This window comes from Camellia sinensis, chromosome 3 (assembly GCF_055761805.1).
Source record: "Camellia sinensis isolate YWXY chromosome 3, ASM5576180v1, whole genome shotgun sequence".
NCBI classification, from domain to species: domain Eukaryota; kingdom Viridiplantae; phylum Streptophyta; class Magnoliopsida; order Ericales; family Theaceae; genus Camellia; species Camellia sinensis.
This window is the reverse complement of record NC_138963.1, coordinates 12,629,297-12,652,414: the sequence shown is the minus strand read 5'-3', so window position 1 is coordinate 12,652,414 and position 23,118 is coordinate 12,629,297. Positions and strand designations below refer to the sequence as shown.

The 23,118-nt window shown below is 37.8% G+C and overlaps 1 pseudogene; it reads right to left on the bottom strand.

The window, feature by feature from the left end:
* Window positions 1-209: 209 nt before the first annotated feature.
* On the bottom strand, window positions 210-23,048 carry LOC114258133 (histone acetyltransferase type B catalytic subunit-like; annotated as a pseudogene).
* Window positions 23,049-23,118: the final 70 nt, after the last annotated feature.

Below are 23,118 nucleotides of genomic sequence, written 5' to 3'. Positions count from 1 at the left end.
TACATTTATCAAACTAGAATTCAACGTCATTTTAAATTCTAAAATGCCAAAAAACTTTCACAATTGACTCTATAGTAAAATGTGTTATCTAAATTTATTTTAATTTGGTCCTCATAACATATAGATTGAGTCGAAATCACATTTTAATTAATTATTTATTTTTGTAAATTTATAAAAGATATATTATAAATATAAAAAGCATTACATAACTAGAAAGTCACCAAGCCCAACAACTATCACAAGAAATAACATTAACTTCAAAAAAAATAAACAATTACGTGAAATAATCCCATGATGGGAGAGAACTCAACACTGCAATAAGTGTCACTCGTAATCTTACAAAAATAATGATATACAATCATTAAATTAAAAGCTTTACTTATCACATTTTAAATTTCTTATACACATTTTTTTAATGTGAAAGTAGCCTTAATGAATATCAATTCAAACCAAATGACACATGTGAAGCAAGAGAGGGGCAAGTCTATTAGATGTAAAGCATTTGTTGCTATAGAAGTAATACATAAGCATGACTTTTCCCGAAGGTAAGGAGGCATGTTGGGATAACTATTTTAGTCTGATCCGTGACGATCCATCTATACCCGCACAAATGGGACGAATTTTACTCAACTTGACACTTATGTGGGGCAGGGGTGAATTATATTTTGATCACCTGCAATGAGAGTGGGAGGGGGGCAGATATCACCTTCCCCGATCCAAACCTGACCTGATATAATTAATAATATATAAATAAATGATGTATATTTGTATATATATAATATAATTAGATATAAGAAAAGAATACTAAAAGTCTGTAGTTCTGTTTAAATATAAATAAATAATAATCCTAAAAAGGAGACCAAAGACAAGAAAAGAAAAAAAATTAAAAAAAAATGAAGAAAACAGTTCATGATGAACTTTTATGGTTTTCTGGAGCATGATTGCACAATTTTTCCTACAACATGATTCCTGTAAACTTGTGTATACGAATGTGATATGAATTGCCAGGCTATGCTTCCTTCTGTCATGCTGCTCTTTGCTCATTTGTTGGTCGATCACCTTTTGCTAGTTTTGTTTCAACTTTTGTTGTTTTCACACCCTCATCTCCAATTGAATTTGCAGTTAAGCCTCTTGTTTCAAATAAGTTGACAAATGTTTTTGGCTTATTTTGGCTTTAGTGAACTTTTTTCAACTTTTGAGTCAAAATATGATACTTTTTAGGTTCATCTATAGACTAGACAATCCTAAATTTTTTGTTTTATGTTCTGTTCTTTTTTTTTTTAAATTTTTTGTTTATTTAAAGAATTAGAAGGGGAAAAGGGGGTCAATTTTTATAGGCTTTTTTGATAAAATTTGACTTATTCCGTTTTTAATTAGCTTTTTTTTTTGAATTTTTTATTTTTTCTTTTTAATTTTCAGAGTCATCTAGTCTAGATGAACTAAAAAAAGAGAGTAGATTTTGACATAATTTAAAAAAAAAATGGCTGTTGCCAAAGGAAACTTACCCAATTGCCTTTTCATTTGACAGCTACATTGGAATTAAGCAAGTGGTGTTTGGTGGATATGAATTCGAGAACTGGAGGGAGGACTTGAAGGCGGAGGATGCAGGTTATAGCATCCACAAGATTTAAGGCAACTTGAGTGAACATCACGAGAATGTCAGCATCATGCTTCTTCTTTCCGGATCATTCCATACCTTCTCATCAATGATTACCATTGCCTTATGAGTTATAACATCTTACAATCTTACCGATATCTTATTTTGTATGCCTGAACAAACCAAAGATAGGTGTAGTAGAGTCTAAAGAGTAGTACAAAATGTATGCAATTTTGAGATGGTTGTGCAAGGATGTGTGCTTGGAATTAACGAGTTGTAGAGTTTAGATATTCAAAGAACACTTTTTTTGGCTACAATTTATGGTATTGTAATGAAGTGATTCCATAGAAAATTACTGTTTGTGCCAGGAAGCAGATCTAGGGGTTTTACTATGTGCATTTATTATTGAGCTAGTTATCTGTGAAAGTTCACGGAATTGTCAAGTGCTACTAGGATTCCTGGGATATAACTAGTACAAGTACCTTTGATCCGAGCAAGGCTTTGAGCTTCAAGTTATGTTCAACTTTGAAACTCATATACTAGAGATTGTATTAGTAGTATTGGGATGCAGAGGTGGTAGTGCGGTGTCAGCAGTGGTGGTGGAGAGATGATGGCGGTGATAGTATGGTGACATTGGTCAAACTTTAATTTGAAAATGTTTTTCCCAATTCAAAAGTAGAAAATATTTTCCACACCCAAATAAACTTGTTCGTTGATCACAAAAACACATTTTCTGTCAACATTTGTCTCATGTCATCGTACTAAACGCCATAAAATATGCCAAAACAAATTGAGCATAATAAAATATGCCAAAACAAATTGAACATAATAAAATATGCCAAAACAAATTGAACATAAAAGTTGGTTGTTTTCCATGTGTGTTAATAATAGTGCCTACCTACAGCCTGCTCAAAATATAGAACAATAGCATGATTTCAAGTTTCACTTCATAAATCATGAAGGAGTTCTAGCTAATAATCCAAATAACATGACTGCAAATTAAAGTTCATCCTAGAACTAAGGAAAACAGCTCATTCATTTACAGGCAAGCCCTCAATGCATTCCAACCTCTTCCAAAGCTTTCACTTTCTTGGTAGATTCATGGACACCAAACAAACCAAACAACAATGGAATGGCCTTGCATACCTTCTGTGCAATCGACTTGATCTCTTTCATCCTTTCATCGACTAGTCCCTTCAGCTGCTGCTCTTGATTGGTTTGATTTTCATCCATCTCAATCCTACTGGCTTCACCATTCGTGCACCTGAACATGACAACACTACTAAAAAAAGTGTTTTTTTGCAATCGTCACAAGCCATCGCAAATAATGAAAATACAGTTGCAAAAGACCTTTTGTGACGGTCCATGCGACCACAAATTGGGGACGCTAATGCGGGGGTAGCAAATACTTTGTGACCGCAAAATAACAGTCGCAAACTATTTGTGACTGCCTAACCTACTTTTTGAGACAGCTATTTTGTCGTCGCAAAAAAAAACAAAAAAAACACGTTTAGCGACTATTTTTTTACCGTCACAAATCATTATTTTTATAATAAAATCACATATATGTTTGCTACAACAAAAAAATCAATTGCAAGCACCTAACAAGTTTTTTTTAATAAAAAATAACAAAATTAACAAATTCATTTAAACTCATAATAGAAATATTAACCTATTCACACGTAAGTGTGCAAACAAAATATAAACTTTCATACATGCTAAACAAATATCCATCAACCATCCTTAAAATATATTGTACTAAAAGATTTAAGTCCTCCAAAAAAAAAAGAAAAAAAGAAAAAGAAAAAAGCACCATAATCTCAGTTTGGCTCCCAAACATCACTCGTTCGATTATATCAATTACTCCCTCAACAAAACCTGCAAAACATATACACGTGACTTGAAAATTTAATGTAGTTTAACTTGAAATAATAAAAATAAAACTATTTCAAAAGAAAATGTCAAGAGAAAAAAAAAAGGTTCATTCTCTTAATTCTTTTGCTTGGAGTAAATTACAAAAATATAGATGCCAATTCGTAATTTGCACAAATAAATAGACAAGAAAATGGTCACCCAATCCAATCAGATTAATGAATAAACCAAAGAATTTGAAAAATGAACATGATTAACATAATCTTTGTCCTAGCATAGATTAATACCAATGGGAAACAAGAAGAAGAAATTTGACTTCACTATTTAAAAGTTTACATCAAGTTATTGATTTCACTATGTAATTCAAGAATTAGCAATAAAGAATTTTGGAAACCTTTTATCAAACCAAGACCATCTTTAGTGTACAATGGGCAATTATTGAACAGTTGGGGCAGGCTTTGGCACTATTTGTAACGCCCTCAAAATTAACCCATTATATATATATCGTTGACATGCATTATTTAAAGAAGACAATTTATTAATTCATTCATCAGAGTATTACTAAATAAAGTATTACATGCAACATTGAATAAAATGCCTTACAGGCTTACATCTTTCCAAGCCAACACTTGGATACAAAAATATGAGTTCTAACTCAATACAAGAAAAGCCCTAGGCTTGAATGTTTACATGTACTAACAAATAAAGACAATTAACTAAAGGTAGTCTTCTTCAAACCAGAAGCCAAACCCTCCCAAGCTAAGTCCTTGGAGGTAGTTTATCACCTGAATCTGAAAATGATGTTCCCATAAAGGGTGAGCCACAGCCCAGTAGAAATATTCTAAACCACATATAAGCAATGAATAAAGCAATAGCATTCAACAGATGGTTAACCAAGATAATCAATTACTTCATTTTACAGCCTCATGACACTATTGTCTAAGATACATTTTACTCTCCAACTTAATCAACATGGCTCAGAACCTGGCCGAACTTACAACAGTGAATTATATATATCATAATCACATTCTTCCAATATCAGCAAACAAATGAGACTCAAGCTCAATTCAAAACAGTTCATACTTCCAGATTGATACACATTTTAGTGTTGTATCAATAAAACACTTCTATATAAATAAGCACACATAAAAGTGATGCTAATGGAGTCCATCCCCTATCTCCTCCCAAACAAGAATCCGGTTTAGAGGTCCATCCCCTATCTTCCCCTAAACCGTGGAGTACATCCCCTATCTCCTCCCACACAAAACAATGTATGCAAATGCAATGCTCAATCAATACATGTATTTTTTGTATCAATGCAATAGTCAAAATTAATGACTTAACCAATGTGATTAGTTTTAGTTATTCCTAATCCACATGCAATGTCTACAACAATCACGACTATCCTCCACCGATAGCCCAAAACAGTTATTTCTAAACTGAAAATAACTATGTCAACAATTCAATAGACAAATAATTCAAATTATCCAACTACGCCATTTAATCAATGAATTTCCCAATTCCATGAATTAAACCATCTTTTCCCAACTCCATGAATTAATTATACAAATTAATTTAATAATACAACTAGGGTTTTTCCGAGAATTTACCAAAGTATCCCCAACATATCAAAATACCAAAACTTAGAACAAAACCTATAAAATGGAGTAGGAAATCCCTACCTCAAAGAAAACAACCCAAATGGTGAAGACAGAGATGAGTGCCCAAATACCAAAGTGCTCCAAATCGCCAAATGTTCAGATTAAATGGAAGCCCTCGACTCACTCTATCTTTTTAATAAAGGATCTAGGGTAGAAACACTCCCTAAGTGGATCAAATCTAAGAGAGAAGGTGAGTAGGGAGAGAGAGAAGTCGGACCTAGGGTTTGGAATCAAAAAGAAGATGAAAATGACTGATCAAAACCCGCTGCTGTGTATATAAACTGGACAGGCTCGCTCGAGCGAAGCCTTTGTCGCTCGAGCGACCAGACACAGAAAAGCTACGCTCGAGCCAAGGAAACCTTGCTCGAGCCAACAACCCAAAAGCTCGCTCGAGCGAAAGAAAACTCGATCGAGCGAAGAACTCAAATCCTCAGGTCTGTAATCAGACTCACGCTCGAGCGAAAGAACCATCGCTCGAGCGAAGGACAAACTAACTCGCTCGAGCGAAGAAAATCTCGCTCGAGCCAAGAATGCAGAGCTACAGGTCAATACTGGACGCCATCTCTCGCTCGAGCGACCAACTCCTCGCTCGAGCGAAGAACCAAAATCCTGGACAGCAACACTTGGTTTCTAAACCCAACCAACCTGAAACAAACCTGCCCAACACATCCTATAATTCCAAATGAGAAAATAAAAGACAACAACAACAATTATACAATAATCAAATGGGAAAAGACCGGGGTCGCTATAACCTCCCCCCCTTCAAAGAATTTCGTCCCCGAAATTAAGCAAAAATTTTTTTTTTTTTGAAAACAGGTTTTTTTCTCAATTCCCAAAGATATTATAAAACAATAATAAACAACTTGACCCAATACTGGTCACTTCATCTCTTTATCAAGAGGCATCTCACAATGTATATATAAAAACAACATATATCTCAACCTGCATTACTATTGTGCATTATTCCTTTCAATGTTAGCAATTCCCATATCGAATTCAATTCCAAAATATAACCATTGACCAAAACATACCCAGTGTTTTACAACTTAAGACATTTATAAAGCTCTTAAGTTCAACAATATTACAAAATCTAAATACAAGATTACAAATCAATAAACATGTCCGGGTATTTTTCGCGGACTTCCAATTCACGCTCCCAAGTGGCTTCCTCCACTCCATGATGTTTCCACAAAACTTTTACCAAAGGGATGGTCTTGCCTCGCAAAACTTGATCCCGCCTATCCAAGACCCGAACCGGTCTCTCCTCATGCGAAACATCCTCATCAACCACTAAATCGGTCCAATCCAACACATGTGATGGATCCGGCTCATACTTCCGAAGCATACTCACATGAAACACGTCATGTACTCCGGACAACTGCGGTGGCAAAGCTAAACGAAAAGCAGCTTCGCCAATCCTCTCAAGGATCTCAAACGGACCAATGAACCGAGGGGACAACTTCCCACTCTTCCCAAACCTCATCAAACCCCGTCTAGGTGATATCTTCAGAAAGACATGATCACCCACCTCAAACACCAAAGGTCTCCTCCTACGGTCGGCATACGATTTCTGACGACTCTGTGCTGTAATAAGCCTCTTACGGATAAGCTCAACTTTCTCCGTCGTTTCCCTCACCAACTCTGGACCCAACAGAGGTGCATCACCCACCTCGGCCCAACACACAGGAGATCTACACGGTCGGCCATACAAGGCCTCAAAAGGTGCCATACCGATACTAGACTGGAAACTGTTGTTGTAGGCAAACTCCACCAACGGCAAGTGCCTCTCCCACGACCCACTAAAGTCTAGAACACAACCCCGAAGCATATCCTCAAGTATCTGAATAGTACGCTCGGACTGTCCGTCAGTCTGAGGATGATAAGCCGTGCTAAAGGTCAACTTAGTGCCTAAGGCACTCTGCAAACTCTGCCACAACCTGGCAGTAAAACGAGGATCTCTATCTGAGACGATCGTCACTGGGACCTCGTGCAATCTCACTATGTCGCGAATATACAAGTCGGCAAGATGATCTACCGTATCTCTCACGCGCATAGGAATAAAGTGCGCCGACTTAGTCAACCGGTCTACAACCACCCAAATAGCATCACTACCCCGCTGAGTCCTCGGAAGACCTACAAGGAAGTCCATAGTGACATGCTCCCACTTCCACTCGGCAATAGGCAAGGGTTGCAACAAACCCGCTGGCCTCTGATGCTCGGCCTTCACTTGCTGACAAGTAAGGCACTTAGATACGAAAGCTACCACATCTCTCTTCATACCCTGCCACCAAAACTGGCGACCCAAATCCCGATACATCTTAGTGCCTCCCGGATGCACCGCAAGGCGTGAATGATGAAACTCTCGGAGTTCCTCCTCTCGGCAAGACTCCGGCACAAACAGACGGTCTCGGTATCTCACACTCAGGTCGGAATACACCGTCAAACCCTTCTCAACCTTCCCACTGGAAATCTTCTCACGGAGAGATTCTACCTCGAAGTCACCTCTCTGAGCCTCTAACACTCGAGTCACAAGTGAAGGCTGTGCAATAACAGAAAACAAGGCCGCAGCCTCAACGGATTCGCCCAGAAGTAAATCAAACTCCCCAAGTGCACCCAACATCTCCCATTCTCGGATGGCTATACTAGCTATGTCACCAACAGGTTTCCTGGTAAGGGCATCGGCCACCACATTGGCCTTTCCCGGATGATAATGCAACTCAAAGTCATAATCCTCTATAAATTCCATCCACCTCCTCTGCCTCAAGTTCAAGTCTTTCTGTGTAAACAAATACTTCAAACTCTTATGATCCGAGAACACCTCAAACCTCTCACCATAAAGATAATGCCTCCAAATCTTCAAGGCAAATATCACAGCTGCTAACTCTAGATCATGTGTAGGGTAATTCTGCTCGTGAATTTTCAACTGACGTGAGCCATAGGCAACTACTTTCCCCTCTTGCATTAACACACAACCCAGACCCTCTCGTGAGGCGTCACAATAGACTGTATAACCCAACCCTCTCTCTGGAATAATCAATACTGGAGCGGTAGTCAATCTAACTTTCAACTCCTGAAACGACTTTTCACAAGTCTCACTCCATAAAAATTTGACTCCCTTCCGAGTCAGTCTAGTCAACGGTGATGCTAACTTGGAGAAATCTTTCACAAACCGACGGTAATACCCAGCTAATCCCAGAAAACTGCGGATCTCAAATACACTCTTAGGCGGTGCCCAATCCTGCACTGCCTCTACCTTGGATGTATCAACAGACACTCCTTCACCGGATACCACATGGCCTAAGAATTTGACTTCTCTCAGCCAGAACTCACACTTCCCAAACTTGGCATACAGCCTATGGGCTCTAAGTAACTCAAGCACCACTCTCAAGTGTTCCTCGTGCTCCTCCTCAGAAGGCGAATAGATAAGGATATCATCCACAAAACGATTACAAATCGATCCAAGAATTTCCAGAAGATCCGGTTCATCAAATCCATAAAAACTGCCGGTGCATTGGTGAGCCCAAATGGCATCACCAAAAACTCATAGTGGCCATACCGCGTACGGAATGCCGTCTTCGAAATATCCTCTTCCCTGACCCTCAACTGGTGGTAACCCGATCTCAAGTCTATCTTAGAGAAACAACGGGAACCCTTCAACTGGTCAAACAAATCATCTATACGAGGCATAGGGTACTTATTCTTAACCGTAGCCCGATTCAATTTCCGGTAATCTATACAAAGTCTCAAAGCGCCTCCTTTCTTTTTAACAAAGAGGGCTGGTGCTCCCCACGGCGAAACACTAGGACGTATAAAGCCCTTATCTAGCAACTCCTGGAGTTGGATCTTCAACTCAACTAACTTAGCTGGGGCAAAACGATAAGGTGCCATCGAAATCGGCGCCGTGCCGGGCACTAGGTCAATGGAGAACTCAATCTCCCTATGCGGTGGCAAACCAACAAGATCCTCGGGAAAGACGTCCGAGTACTCACAAACCACCCTTGGCAACACAATCTGTGTTTCCTCATCCTCACTAATCGAAAGGTTAGCAAGTAGACCACTAAGCTCACTCCGTCCTCGTGGAATATACCCCGGTGGCAACACATCACCAACCCGGTCCCCCAGAAAATGAAAATACTCTCTGCTCACAGTACAACAAGTGACCCTCTGGCGGTAGCAATCAATAACTGCCCGGTATGACGATAACCAGTCCATATCCAAAATAACATCAAAACCCCTCATAGGCATAACTACAAAGGAAAATGGGATTCTATGATAATCAACCTCTATATCACAACCCCTAACGCCTTGTTTCAAAATCAATTCACCCCCAAGAGGTGACACTACACAAATAGGAGATGCTAGCTGTGCTAACTCCAACTCCAAAACAGATGCAAATGCAGCAGACACAAAAGAATGAGATGCACCCGTATCAATCAAAACATTAGCAACCGAGTTGCAAAACAAGAAGGTACCTCGCACAACTGATGGTGCTGGCACAAGATCTGGCGCGGTAATAGTATACACGCGTCCAGACGACCTCTGATCAACTTGCTCAACCCTAGGAGCATAAGATTGCTGCACCGACTGAGACGATGAAGTCCCCCCCTGATTGGCCCTCGAGGCCTGACCCGACTGAGCTGGCTGCTGACCCTGAATCGGCCTCAAACCAGATGCACCAGATGTGCCACCCAACTGCGGGCAATACCTCTTCATATGCCCTGGCTGACCACACTGATAACACGAGAGTGGCTGACCTCTACCCTGACTCTGGCTCTGAGATCGAGCCGAAGAAGATGCTGCTCTCTGAACTCCTCCCCTCTGAGGACAAACTGGAGACTTGTGGCCCAGCTGGCCACACTTGAAACAGGTAATGTCTCCCTGACTGCCTTTCCCCGAACTAGCACTCGGTACAGGAAAAGTTGATCTAGAAAAGCTACCCTGAGACTGCTGGGGATTAAAACCCTTCTGTCTCCTACCATCATTCTGACCATCCTGACTCCTCTTGGAGCCCTTCTGCCCTTCCTCCTCCTCCTGCATCATGATTTCCATGTGGGCTGCAGCATCAACCATACGCCCATAATCCCGAATCATAGTTCCCCCAACTCTCAGCTTGAGGCCACGCCTCAACTTCTTCTCAAACTCAATACAACGGCATTCCTCAGACGCCACCAACTCAGGTGCAAACCTGGACAAACTAGTGAATGCAGCCTCAAATTCGGCCACTGAAGAACTCGCCTGCTTAAGCTGACAAAACTGGTCTCGCAGCTTCTCCCCGACTGCTGGAGATAAGAACTTCTCCTGGAAAGCATTCACAAAAGCCTCCCACGTACCTCCTATACGCCCCTTAGTAAACTTCCACCACTGACCTGCATCCCCCTTCAACTGGAAAGATGGCAAGGTCACTTTCAACCCCTCGTCTTCGATGCCAAGCATCTCAAACGTCTTCGTTGTCTGTTCGAGCCATTCATCTGCCTTAAGCGGCTCTTTAGGATCACCCACAAATTCATCCGGATTAGACCGGAAGAACTCCCTCTTCAGAAAGGAAGGTCCTGCATCAGCAGCAACAACCTGAGCTTGATTCTCAGCTCTGAGAATGCCTACTAACTCCCTGAATGCTCCTGCTATCTCTCGAGCTAAAGCGCCCATAGCCTGCTGGCCTACTGGCTTGGCCACATTAGCCTGGCCAATTCCCTCCTGAACTGCCGGAATCTCCTCTGGCACAGGCACCTCCTGCCTACCCGGCCTACCACGCCTACCGCGTCCTCGTCCTCGTCCTGACATCCTAATAAAGGAAACAGAGGCATTAGCACATTAATAAATGTGTCGAAGCTAAACACTCGCGTCCTAATGCACTGGACAACAATAATACATTCCACGTAAGCACATAATCACATAAGCACCTACGAATTTCATTCCCGGATAATGATAGTCCCAATGCGTTACTATAGTTCCGGTTGGAAGCAGCAGTGATCAAGTGCCTTTCCAACAAGACTACTAGAAACTCAAGGGTCCAATCAACATCCTAGAAATTACATTCCATACCCACATAATCACATAAACATGTTATCACATAAGCATATAACATTACACTAAGTCTCTATAAAACGAGACGAACCCAATGTGATGCTAATCACGTCCCACGTACCCAAAGTATTCAAACCCGGTACGCTCTGATACCAAGTTGTAACGCCCTCAAAATTAACCCATTATATATATGTCGTTGACATGCATTATTTAAAGAAGACAATTTATTAATTCATTCATCAGAGTATTACTAAATAAAGCATTACATGCAACATTGAATAAAATGCCTTACAGGCTTACATCTTTCCAAGCCAACACTTGGATACAAAAATATGAGTTCTAACTCAATACAAGAAAAGCCCTAGGCTTGAATGTTTACATGTACTAACAAATAAAGACAATTAACTAAAGGTAGTCTTCTTCAAACCAGAAGCCAAACCCTCCCAAGCTAAGTCCTTGGAGGTAGTTTATCACCTGAACCTGAAAATGATGTTCCCATAAAGGGTGAGCCACAGCCCAGTAGAAATATTCTAAACCACATATAAGCAATGAATAAAGCAATAGCATTCAACAGATGGTTAACCAAGATAATCAATTACTTCATTTTACAGCCTCATGACACTATTGTCTAAGATACATTTTACTCTCCAACTTAATCAACATGGCTCAGAACCTGGCCGAACTTACAACAGTGAATTATATATATCATAATCACATTCTTCCAATATCAGCAAACAAATGAGACTCAAGCTCAATTCAAAACACTTCATACTTCCAGATTGATACACATTTTAGTGCTGTATCAATAAAACACTTCTATATAAATAAGCACACATAAAAGTGATGCTAATGGAGTCCATCCCCTATCTCCTCCCAAACAAGAATCCAGTTTAGAGGTCCATCCCCTATCTTCCCCTAAACCGTGGAGTACATCCCCTATCTCCTCCCACACAAAACAATGTATGCAAATGCAATGCTCAATCAATACATGTATTTTTTGTATCAATGCAATAGTCAAAATTAATGACTTAACCAATGTGATTAGTTTCAGTTATTCCTAATCCACATGCAATGTCTACAACAATCACGACTATCCTCCACCGATAGCCCAAAACAGTTATTTCTAAACTGAAAATAACTATGTCAACAATTCAATAGACAAATAATTCAAATTATCCAACTACGCCATTTAATCAATGAATTTCCCAATTCCATGAATTAAACCATCTTTTCCCAACTCCATGAATTAATTATACAAATTAATTTAATAATACAACTAGGGTTTTTCCCAGAATTTACCAAAGTATCCCCAACGTATCAAAATACCAAAACTTAGAACAAAACCTATAAAATGGAGTAGGAAATCCCTACCTCAAAGAAAACAACCCAAATGGTGAAGACAGAGATGAGTGCCCAAATACCAAAGTGCTCCAAATCGCCAAATGTTCAGATTAAATGGAAGCCCTCGACTCATTCTATCTTTTTAATAAAGGATCTAGGGTAGAAACACTCCCTAAGTGGATCAAATCTAAGAGAGAAGGTGAGTAGGGAGAGAGAGAAGTCGGACCTAGGGTTTGGAATCAAAAAGAAGATGAAAAGGACTGATCAAAACCCGCTGCTGTGTATATAAACTGGACAGGCTCGCTCGAGCGAAGCCTTTGTCGCTCGAGCGACCAGACACAGAAAAGCTACGCTCGAGCCAAGGAAACCTTGCTCGAGCCAACAACCCAAAAGCTCGCTCGAGCGAAAGAAAACTCGATCGAGCGAAGAACTCAAATCCTCAGGTCTGTAATCAGACTCACGCTCGAGCGAAAGAACCATCGCTCGAGCGAAGGACAAACTAACTCGCTCGAGCGAAGAAAATCTCGCTCGAGCCAAGAATGCAGAGCTACAGGTCAATACTGGACGCCATCTCTCGATCGAGCGACCAACTCCTTGCTCGAGCGAAGAACCAAAATCCTGGACAGCAACACTTGGTTTCTAAACCCAACCAACCTGAAACAAACCTGCCCAACACATCCTATAATTCCAAATGAGAAAATAAAAGACAACAACAACAATTATATAATAATCAAATGGGAAAAGACCGGGGTCGCTATACTATTGGTGTATGTTTCTTTTCTTCATCCCTTTATCTTTTCTTTTCCTTAATTCATTTTAGTTCTTGTATGTATTGAGTTGTCCCAGATATTATTAGCTATAATGTGAATCATGAAATGCAAACATGTATTAATGTGCTCTTTTGTGTTGAATCATCTGAATTTATGAAGCCAAATGCATATGTATAACCTAACATGCATCATGTTAGATCATGTAAATTTGACAATTCCTTGTCACTGTAGATGGATGCATCAATAAACAGCTAGTAGCCACTTCTTGTAATTACTACCAAGCCAACAAATAAATCTTCAAGGAACGGCCCATAGATGTCCATTGCCAACTTCATAACCAAGAAGTTAAATAAGTTATTTGACGTTGAGAAGAGGAATATGCCCATAGATGTCCATTGCCAACTTCATAACCAAGGTCACAATTTATGAAGACCGTGTTACGTTCAAATCTTATTTTCACTAAGGAACAGCCCACCCTTGAAAACCCACCTCCCTCCTGCAATTTTATATCATCTGGATTGGAACATTTATTTAGGGGTTTAAATTTTTGGTGACTTACTTTCATGCATGGACCATTTACCTTTCTCTGTCCAAGAGAATTGCCTCAACTCACACCTTATGACTATCTTACCCAGATGATTATTGGCTCAGTCCAACGTTGCCTGACCACATTGGTCTTATATCATCCCCTCTCTTACTCTCCCCAAGAGTTGTATCCTACTTAGGTTTCAAAATCAAAGGCTCAACCTAATCTCAGCCACCACGTGTACCTCCTTAGGCCCTTCCTCAATATATTCCTCTTTTAATTAGATAACTTAAGTCAGTGACAAGAATATATTTTTGGAACAATTTGTCAATAAATTAATTTTACAAAGTATCTGATATGATAGATAATTCTTTACTATTTTTGGTATCAAAAATAAAAAATCAAGTGGCTCCTAATTTTTTTAATGGAGTTCTGGAAGTGAAAAAGCAAGTACTTTAGGTATAAAACCCAAGCCACTTGATGCTCCATAAAGTGTTCCACACTTGTAATTTATCTACAGAATAGATATACGAAATCTTATTGAACATAAGTACATTTCAAAAACTTATTTTTCATTGCTTTTCCATGGCCGTTTTCTTCTTCTTTTTTTTTGCCACAAGAAACTTCTCTTTTCAAACACTACTCAAGCATAAGTATGCATAGAAGAACATGCAAAAATGACCCGACAAACATGTAAATGGCCTGACAGTATCCAATTGGGAAAAATATCACTGACAAAGCTACAGATTAGTGATGGGACCAGAAAACTTACTTTATCCTCAAGTAACATGCAGATATCTGTGGCAAGGGAACATCTCCTCCCTTGAAACCATTTAACATAGATAAAATGATTACCGATCAAAACTTGAAATATCCCAAAATAAAAAAAAAAAAAATTAAAAATTGCGTTATTTTCACCACTACAGGATGTTCTTACTGGTATTCTGAGGCAACCAATGAGAACCGAATTGAACATTTTCTTCTGTGCTGTTTGGCTCCAAGCATTTCAAGCATAGCCTGTGCCGGGGCACACAACCTCCCAACTGCATTTTTTATCAACTACACACATCCTTCTTCGTTTGACCGGCACTGGAAGTGAGATTGTTCCATTCTTGTCATCTTGAACTTTTGATTTGCGTCGATGCTCCTTACCCTTGGTTTTAGGCACATGTACATCATTTTCAAGAGCATTGAGGGGTTCTAATTTGGAAAAATCACCTAGAAAAACCACTTAGAAAAATCAGTAAATCTCTTAGAAAAACCACTCCAATGCTACCCATACACTAGCACAGAACTAAAATAAACCACCTTCTTCCAATAAAAGCATCTTCAACTCAAATTCAAAAACAAAAACTTTCAAACGCAGTTCAATCCTGACTAATTAGGAGAAACACTCTTTCAATTTGTTATCATGTAGTCGGTTTCATATTACAAATGGTTTTAGGTAGTGATCCCCTACATTAGTGCATATTTCAGAAACATTGTGAGGAAAACAAAATCATAAATATCAGTGTTTACATTTCTTTAGAACACTAAAAAGTATTTAGAAACATTAGTGAAATAGATTTTGGTGATTTGTTATGGTGTATGTAAACAATGTGTTCCTTTACAGATATTGTAACAAGGACACATAAGGCCGTGCCCAACATCAATATTTAACAAATTAACAGAATCAATTAATTGCACATAAAGATTTCACAAAATGAAAAACAGAAGAGAGATAAAATGTAATGCCCAACCTAATGTTTAACATGAATATTTTTCTAGAATTAGAGATCACTATTTATAGTTGTTGGATCAATAACGTTAACAGATGAACAATACATTTAAATATGCATAGTTTATCATCGTTGATATTTTATGATTTTAGAAGTCATTCTTGGGATTGAAGAAGTTTGCTTAAAAACACTCCTTGATGCTATTTACTGCATTCTGGAATTGTCATCATTATTTGAACAAGCAAATCTGTTATAGATGCACAACATTGTTTATTCAAACCTAATTAATTACATGATATATAAAATAGATAAAGTACTTAATATAGAAGGGCATTTGGTCTAGTGGCATGATTCTTGCTTAGGGTGCAAGAGGTCCCAAGTTCAATTCTCGGAATGCCCCTTTTTTGATTAAGTTTTTTTCTTTTTCTTTCTTTTTTGGTTGGTCCTTGTCAGTGAAAGTGAAAGATCTATAAAAACTGCAAAATGATCTTCTTTTTTTAGCAAGAGGAATGAGAAAGGGAAGAAAAGGACACCCAAAAAAAAAAAAAAAAAATTGGATTGTCTAAACAATCTCTTTAGTTGCTGCCCAACATAGAGCAAAATTGCATGTTTCTATCATCAAGATATCAGGAATCCAGAAATGCAAGGGTGCTCTGCTCATAACCAATAGACATTACAGATGCAAGCAAAGTTGTGAATGTGTTACCATAGATATAGGTGTGTTATGAAATCAACCAGTTGAATGTAAAATAAAATAAATAAATAAATTGAAAAGGCTATCAAAATTTGAAACTCAAAATCAAAATATGAGATAGTTATATTGGGATAATTTGGAAATAAGTGTAATAGTTCACACTAACAGAGTTGTATGTATATAATAATAATAATATTAATAATAGTATAGATAACGAGGAACCCTTGATCCCACATTTGGTGAGACCCAGGATAAAACTCCAAATATAACCATCCATTAACGTTATATATAGAGAGAGGTAGGAATTCAAATTTAAGAGCTCTGATTGTTTTCCTGGGGACTTACCCTTTCAAGCTAGCCCTCAGGGATGCAAGCTCTCTAACATTGGGACCGGGACTAAAGTAACATCTAACCTTATTGGATTGGCACAATTCAACTATACAGAATAAATTAAAAAATCAAGTGTCTATTTCTATTTAGTTGTAGCTCCATAGAATACATACATATGGAAATGCAGTTCTACTGTCTCGATAAAACAACAACACACAACTAGCAAGACATCAGCAAATCAAACAAAAAAATGCTCAATTCTTATATGACATATGATCACAATTAGTTACAACCAAGGAGGTGAAAACAAGCAAGCATGTGAGAGCAATGCTATATATATATATATATATAGAGAGAGAGAGAGAGAGAGGTGAGAATTGGAAGGTGAAGCGATAACAATTAAGAATTGAATAGTTCAACTTGTACTTGTAGCAGATGAGGAAGGATTGATTCAAACCAAAGCTTGATTCCAGAATCAGGCTACCTGGTGGAAAAATCAATAGATTGATGAAAAAGTGATTGGATTACAGTGAGTTTAGATGAAGAAGTTGAATACGAATTACAGTGAGTTCAAGTGATCGAAGTAGAGAGATGAAAAAGTTGAAATATGAATGAATGATTCAAAGAGACTCATTGAGAGAGAGAGAGAGAGAGAGAGTTTATACCGTTGGAGATCTCTTCTTCAGACGACCATGGTGATCTATAGAGCGAAATCGAGAGAGGGAAATCAGATTCTCTTACTCAGACACGATCGAGCGAAATTAGATTTGGGGGAAATTAGAGTTTAAAAAAAAAGGAAAATATAAATTGGGCATAGTGGGTTCGCAAGTTTTTGCTTAGGCTGGGGTTCATAAGTTTTAGCTTCGGCTAATCTGCCGTTGCAAATAATTTTTTTTGCAACGGTCAAATAATTATATGCAAAAAGTTATTTTTCTAGTAGTGCAAATGACATTTCTTGATCATAATCTATTGGAAATTCAATCACCCGCTTCTCTGCAGCCCCCGAGTCCTTCCTTATGACCTTAGCTCTAACATAATCTGAAATGACAGTCATGAAATTGTCGATTTGCTTAAGTTTGGCTTGTCTTTGAGAGATTTTCTTGATTCACACGTAAAATTGTGGAATTGAGGGCTTTCTGGATTGGGTTAAAAACAAGTAGGCGTCCCACCTCAATACATGTTCGCATGTGTTGTAAGGAATCCAAAGGCTCTTCAATTGTCAAGTCATAAACATTTTCACAAATTGCAACATTATTAAGCACCTCTAGAAGATGACGGCCGTAACCTTTGCGCTGGTAAGGAGGCAATACGAATATCTGCCCACAATAGAAATAGAAATCTCATCAAATGCTAGAAATAACCGCATCTTTTTTTTGGAATAAGCTAAAAAAAACTCCAATTTTTTTGAAACTTTTTAAAAAAATTTCTCAATTTTTTTTACTTTTCAAATCTATTTAGTCTAGAATGATTTAAAAGGTCAAAATAACAACAACAACAAAAAAAGGTTAACTAAAGTAAAAAAAAGTCAACTTCTTTCAACTAAATTTTTATTTTTAATTTTTTACTTTTCAAGTCTGTCTAATTCAGTAGAACCTAAAGTGTAAGGCTTCTTGAAATGTTTTACTAAAAAATTCACTAAAGACGAAAAAAAGCCAACAAAAAAGTTTCTAAAAAAGCAATTCTCAAACTCCACTGACATACAAAATCAAAGATATCAAACACGCATCATAGAACCCCCAAATCCAGGTTCTGTTTAATTCAAGATAACAAGTTATTAATGTAAAAAAGTGTAAACCTGACTAAGCCGCAAGCGCAAACTGTCGGGGTAATCGTAAAAACGATAAATCGCTGCAAAACCAAGCAATCTAAGTTGATTGCCGCCCTGCAGATCAATTTTCTTTTGAACTATGAGAAGAATCTCGCATCTTGGATCAATAATGTCAATAGGATTGCTACGTGATTCAATGATATGAATGGTTAAAAATTGCAGCTCAGTTTTATTACAAGGAATGTGATAAGAAAGCATAGAGGCGAAAAATTACCATCTACAAGGATAAGAACAAAAGGTACCAATCGACTGTAGAGGTGCCCAATAGGCATGGTTCCCACCACAACCCGAATAACCTGGTCCAATTGGAAAGAAACCATAATTATGACAATCAAAAGAAAATAAGAACTGTCATTATCAGCAAAAAAAATTCAAGCGTAATGGCTACACTGTGTTCTAAAAAGCAACTATGACGGAGGGAATTTGTTTTTCTTTTGTTTACTTATTTATTATTTTTGCGGGTGGGGGTGAGAAGATGCAAATGGATTTATTGAGTATGTTCTCATCCTTAATCTTCCCAAGAACGAACGAGGGAACAAGTCTACTAGCAAGGAGTCTTTGAAAGGCAAGACATTTTCGAAAGTCTATAACTCAACAAGCCTTGGTCCTACTTACTTGGGGCCAGCTACATGGATCAATTTCCTGCCATTGGCTCCATTCACAGTCACATTCTTAGTCAAGTTCACGATAGTCATGTCATTTCTTATCACTTCAACCCAAGTTCTCCCGCGTCTTCCTACATTTCTTTTGTCACCCTCTATGTGCATCAAATCAATACTCCTTACATGACCATTAATTGGTCTATGATGCATAAGATCATAAAATCTCCAATGATTTACCTCATTTTATCTTCAATTAGTGCCACTTTTAACTTCTTTATATTGAATTCATTTATTATTTTTAATTTTCTTTTTCGTAAGTTAAATTTCATTTCATAAAACAAATAGATACACCCTTACAGGGGCATCCTCCAGTCAAACCAGTTATAACAAAGATCAACAGCCTAGTAGCTTTCAACAGAACAGATATTTTCACAAACTACACATATAAAAGAACTATCAACTAGCTATCGAGTATTTAGCTATTCCTTCATCTCATCCAATACTGACCCTTGTTGGGGAAATCCCCAAGAAGAACATAACTTGTTATTTGTATGACTATTTTATATTCTCCCATGAATATAATCTTGCTCTTATGTCATCGATCACTTTATTTAGAACTGAATTTTCATCAGTCCTTCTGTGAGAAAAAGTTCTGTAGTTCCTCTCCATCTACACAAGATAGATAGTAGCAGCTATTGCCAATTTGTGTACTGAATGGCCAAAAGACTTTCCACCTATATTGTGAACTACCCAATCAATCTCAGCTACAAAGGACATAGGGTTTCTTTCTACTCACATGCTTACTCAACAAAATCTCTTTCCAAACATAGTGGGAAAAGCAGCATTGAAAAAACAAATGATTATGTGATTCCATCTCCACATTACAAAGCACACAAGATATATCATCTACCACACCCCAATCCTTGATCCTATCTTTAGTAGATAGCATGCCAAGAAAGCTTAACCATTGTATGAAAGACCATCTATCTCAATATTCTCATTTCAGTTAGTCATTTTACAAACATTTCTTTTATTAACTACCCAAGATTCAGTATCATTAATCATAGTAAGTCTTTATAGCAAATCCATGAAATGCAAAACAAAGAAAACACTCTATTCACTAACAATAATATAGCAAAGGCGTTAAAGAACACCTCCAAATCAGAACAATCTGTCTTCAAATAACTGTTAGAATCACTGTTGTGCGCATTGGTGGTGTTTTGCTGCAATATCTCCCCTTTCGAGACAATAGATCTGTGACAAAGAACAAAAATCACAATATCAAATTTAACAATAATCTAGCAACCAAGATAACACAATTTCAGAAGACAAAATAAGAAAGCATCAAATGTAAAGGTAAGTCATTGACGAAACATACTTAACATAATCACACTCCGTTGAAAGAAATCCTCCTTTTTCTCAACAATATTCCAAGGAAAAATATTCTGTAAGGAATGACTTAAAGATCAGAATTCAATGAGTAAATATATATTGGATGTCAAGGGAATAGGTTAAGATGGGTGGTCCATGATTACCTGGAAAGCAAATTTCAGATCTGTAATCCCCCTTGCCTCCCTTATAACAGTTAAGGTATAGAAATCATTTGCAAACCATCAGAAGACAAAGCTAGAATCGGGCTAAAGATAGGTGTAAATACTTACATCAGATGTGCTCTAAAATGTAATCTCAGCATATGCATGAAAAGATATACTACTGACCCAGATGGTGATCTGCATGATTTGTGATAAAATATAAATTACAAATAAATAAATTAACACTTGCAAGCTAGAAAAGAACGGTTCCAAATAAACAAGTAGGGCACATTTGGTACTGTTTTCATTTTCTATTCTAGAAAATAGAAAAAACGAAAACTGACACAACAAAACTTGTTTGCAGACTATTTTTGAAAAAAATTCTGCACACACCCCTTTTTTAGGAATTACTTTTACATTGCTTTGTAAATCTTTGAAAACAAATTCATACAAAAGTGAAAACCATATAAAAATCATAGGTGCTTTCAATGTTTTTCATTATTTCTATTTTCACCAAAACCAAAAACATAAAAAATGAAAGCAATCCCAAATATGGCCTTAATGTTTAATGTATTTTCATGCAAGAGATTGTGCATGATCTGGGTTGTGCAGGAGGAAAGTATATTATTATATGTTATGAACAAAAAGAGCTTTTTTTGGCTTGATAAAAAGCATGCATATCCATGAATGCAACTTTCATAGCCTCCACACTGAGGACATGAATGCACAATGCCAAAACAAGAGCAAGCAACTACTGAAAATGAGATAGAAACGAAAACGGAAGTTCAATAATCACCAAATAAAATTTGCGCACAGACGCCATAATGGGAAGATACAGTTTCAAGAGCATCAAATTATCAACAGTGGAGTCTTAACCAAATTTTCCGATTTAGCAAAAAGGTGTATTACCTTCAACCCTTGGTTACCGTAAATAATTACTACAGTGCTCATCTAGAACTGCTCACCAACTCAGCATTGGCTCAACAAGCTTGGCAAACATTGTAGAACCCAGCTCGTTGTTGCAACAAGCACAAATTGAAGCCAGAGGTCCAGCTTAACTTCTTAAGTAAAAATTGAAGTTCATGATTTTGGAAAAAAATAAAAATCAATCCATACAAGACTAATCATCTAACCAAGCAATATTCCTCGCAGATGAAACTAAACCATAGATTAACAAATAAGGTTCGATTAAGGGTCCAAATATATTAACAAAATGAGTGGAGCCTATGCACTCTTAACGTTCAACCTCCAGCTGTGCATCACTAACTCAAATGAACCAAATTAGAACTTGCAACTCCAGTCAAAAGCCCCAAGTTCAATGAACCTGAGCTGAAATCAACTCACTAATTGTCCCATATCAGATTAAAAATTTGTTTCCACAAAAAATAAACAAGTAAATAAACAGAATAAAACATTTTATAAAACATGTAAGCATATATGATTGTGGTACTATATATATCAACTACAATCAGAGCCCCATGTTCAACGAGCAAACACAATACCTCTTCCCAAGAACCATATGTAGTTGAAACAGAGTTCTCTAGGCCACAGACTTCTTGTTGCTTGTGTTCTGCAATTTGTAACAGGAGTTCCAACAACCTTACACACAAGAATTCCACTTAATCAAAAGAGGTCCAAAACCTTTGAAACATTGTTCTACATGTCTTGTTAAGGTATACAATGGCATGATGCAAGATTGTCCTTTGTGCAGTTTCACAACAGAACTTAATTTGAGATTTTCAATGATTTGATCTCACAGGACCTAGAATGCAACAAGCTAGACCTAGAGTAGACTATCGCTGATCCTGAAGACTAGCAAGCAAATCACAATAAACATAACAGCTTGCTTTTATAATCTTTTGAATATAAGGTAAATTTTCACTTGCCTCGTTTCCTTTCAAGCTCTTCATAAAGCTCTTCTTCCCATATTCTTTTTCTCTCACAGAAGCTTGTGCTGCCAGTAAAACATTTTTCATTCTCAGTTTACAGAAAGAAAACATGGTCCACCAAAAGAAAATACAAACTAAAGCAAGCATCAAACATCTACTCACAAACCTTGGATTAATCAGCTCCTGATCATCACGAACAATCTCTTTCCATTCACTAGGCTTAGGTGGTTGTACTTGCGACAGAGTTTGAACACTTTCAGTGCCAATATTTGATACACATTGGGAATAAGTTCCGAAGCTAGCAGTACAGGCAACGTTAACAACTGCAGAATCACCCCACTCCAACCTTCAACCGAACCCGATGCCAAAATGCCTCCCAACCCAACCAAATGCCATTCCAAATACCCCGACCATGTGTCAGCCCCACGCTTCCAGAACACCACCCCCCTCTACCCAAACCATACTTCGCCACAAGCACTTCATCATCATCATCCTCAGCTACTAAGGGCCCACATGGAAATGTAAAATCATTGTTACCCTTACCTGATGCTCTAGGGATGTCAGCAGACTTGTTAACTGTTTGACCAAAAAATAAGTTCACTCTACTTTCTAACTCTGGAGTGTCATCAGACTTGCATGTCCAATTATCGTTAGGCTCAGACATAGGATTAAAACTCTAGATTAACAAAAACAACAAACCATTGGTTGTTAGGGGTTACTATGCTGACAAATAT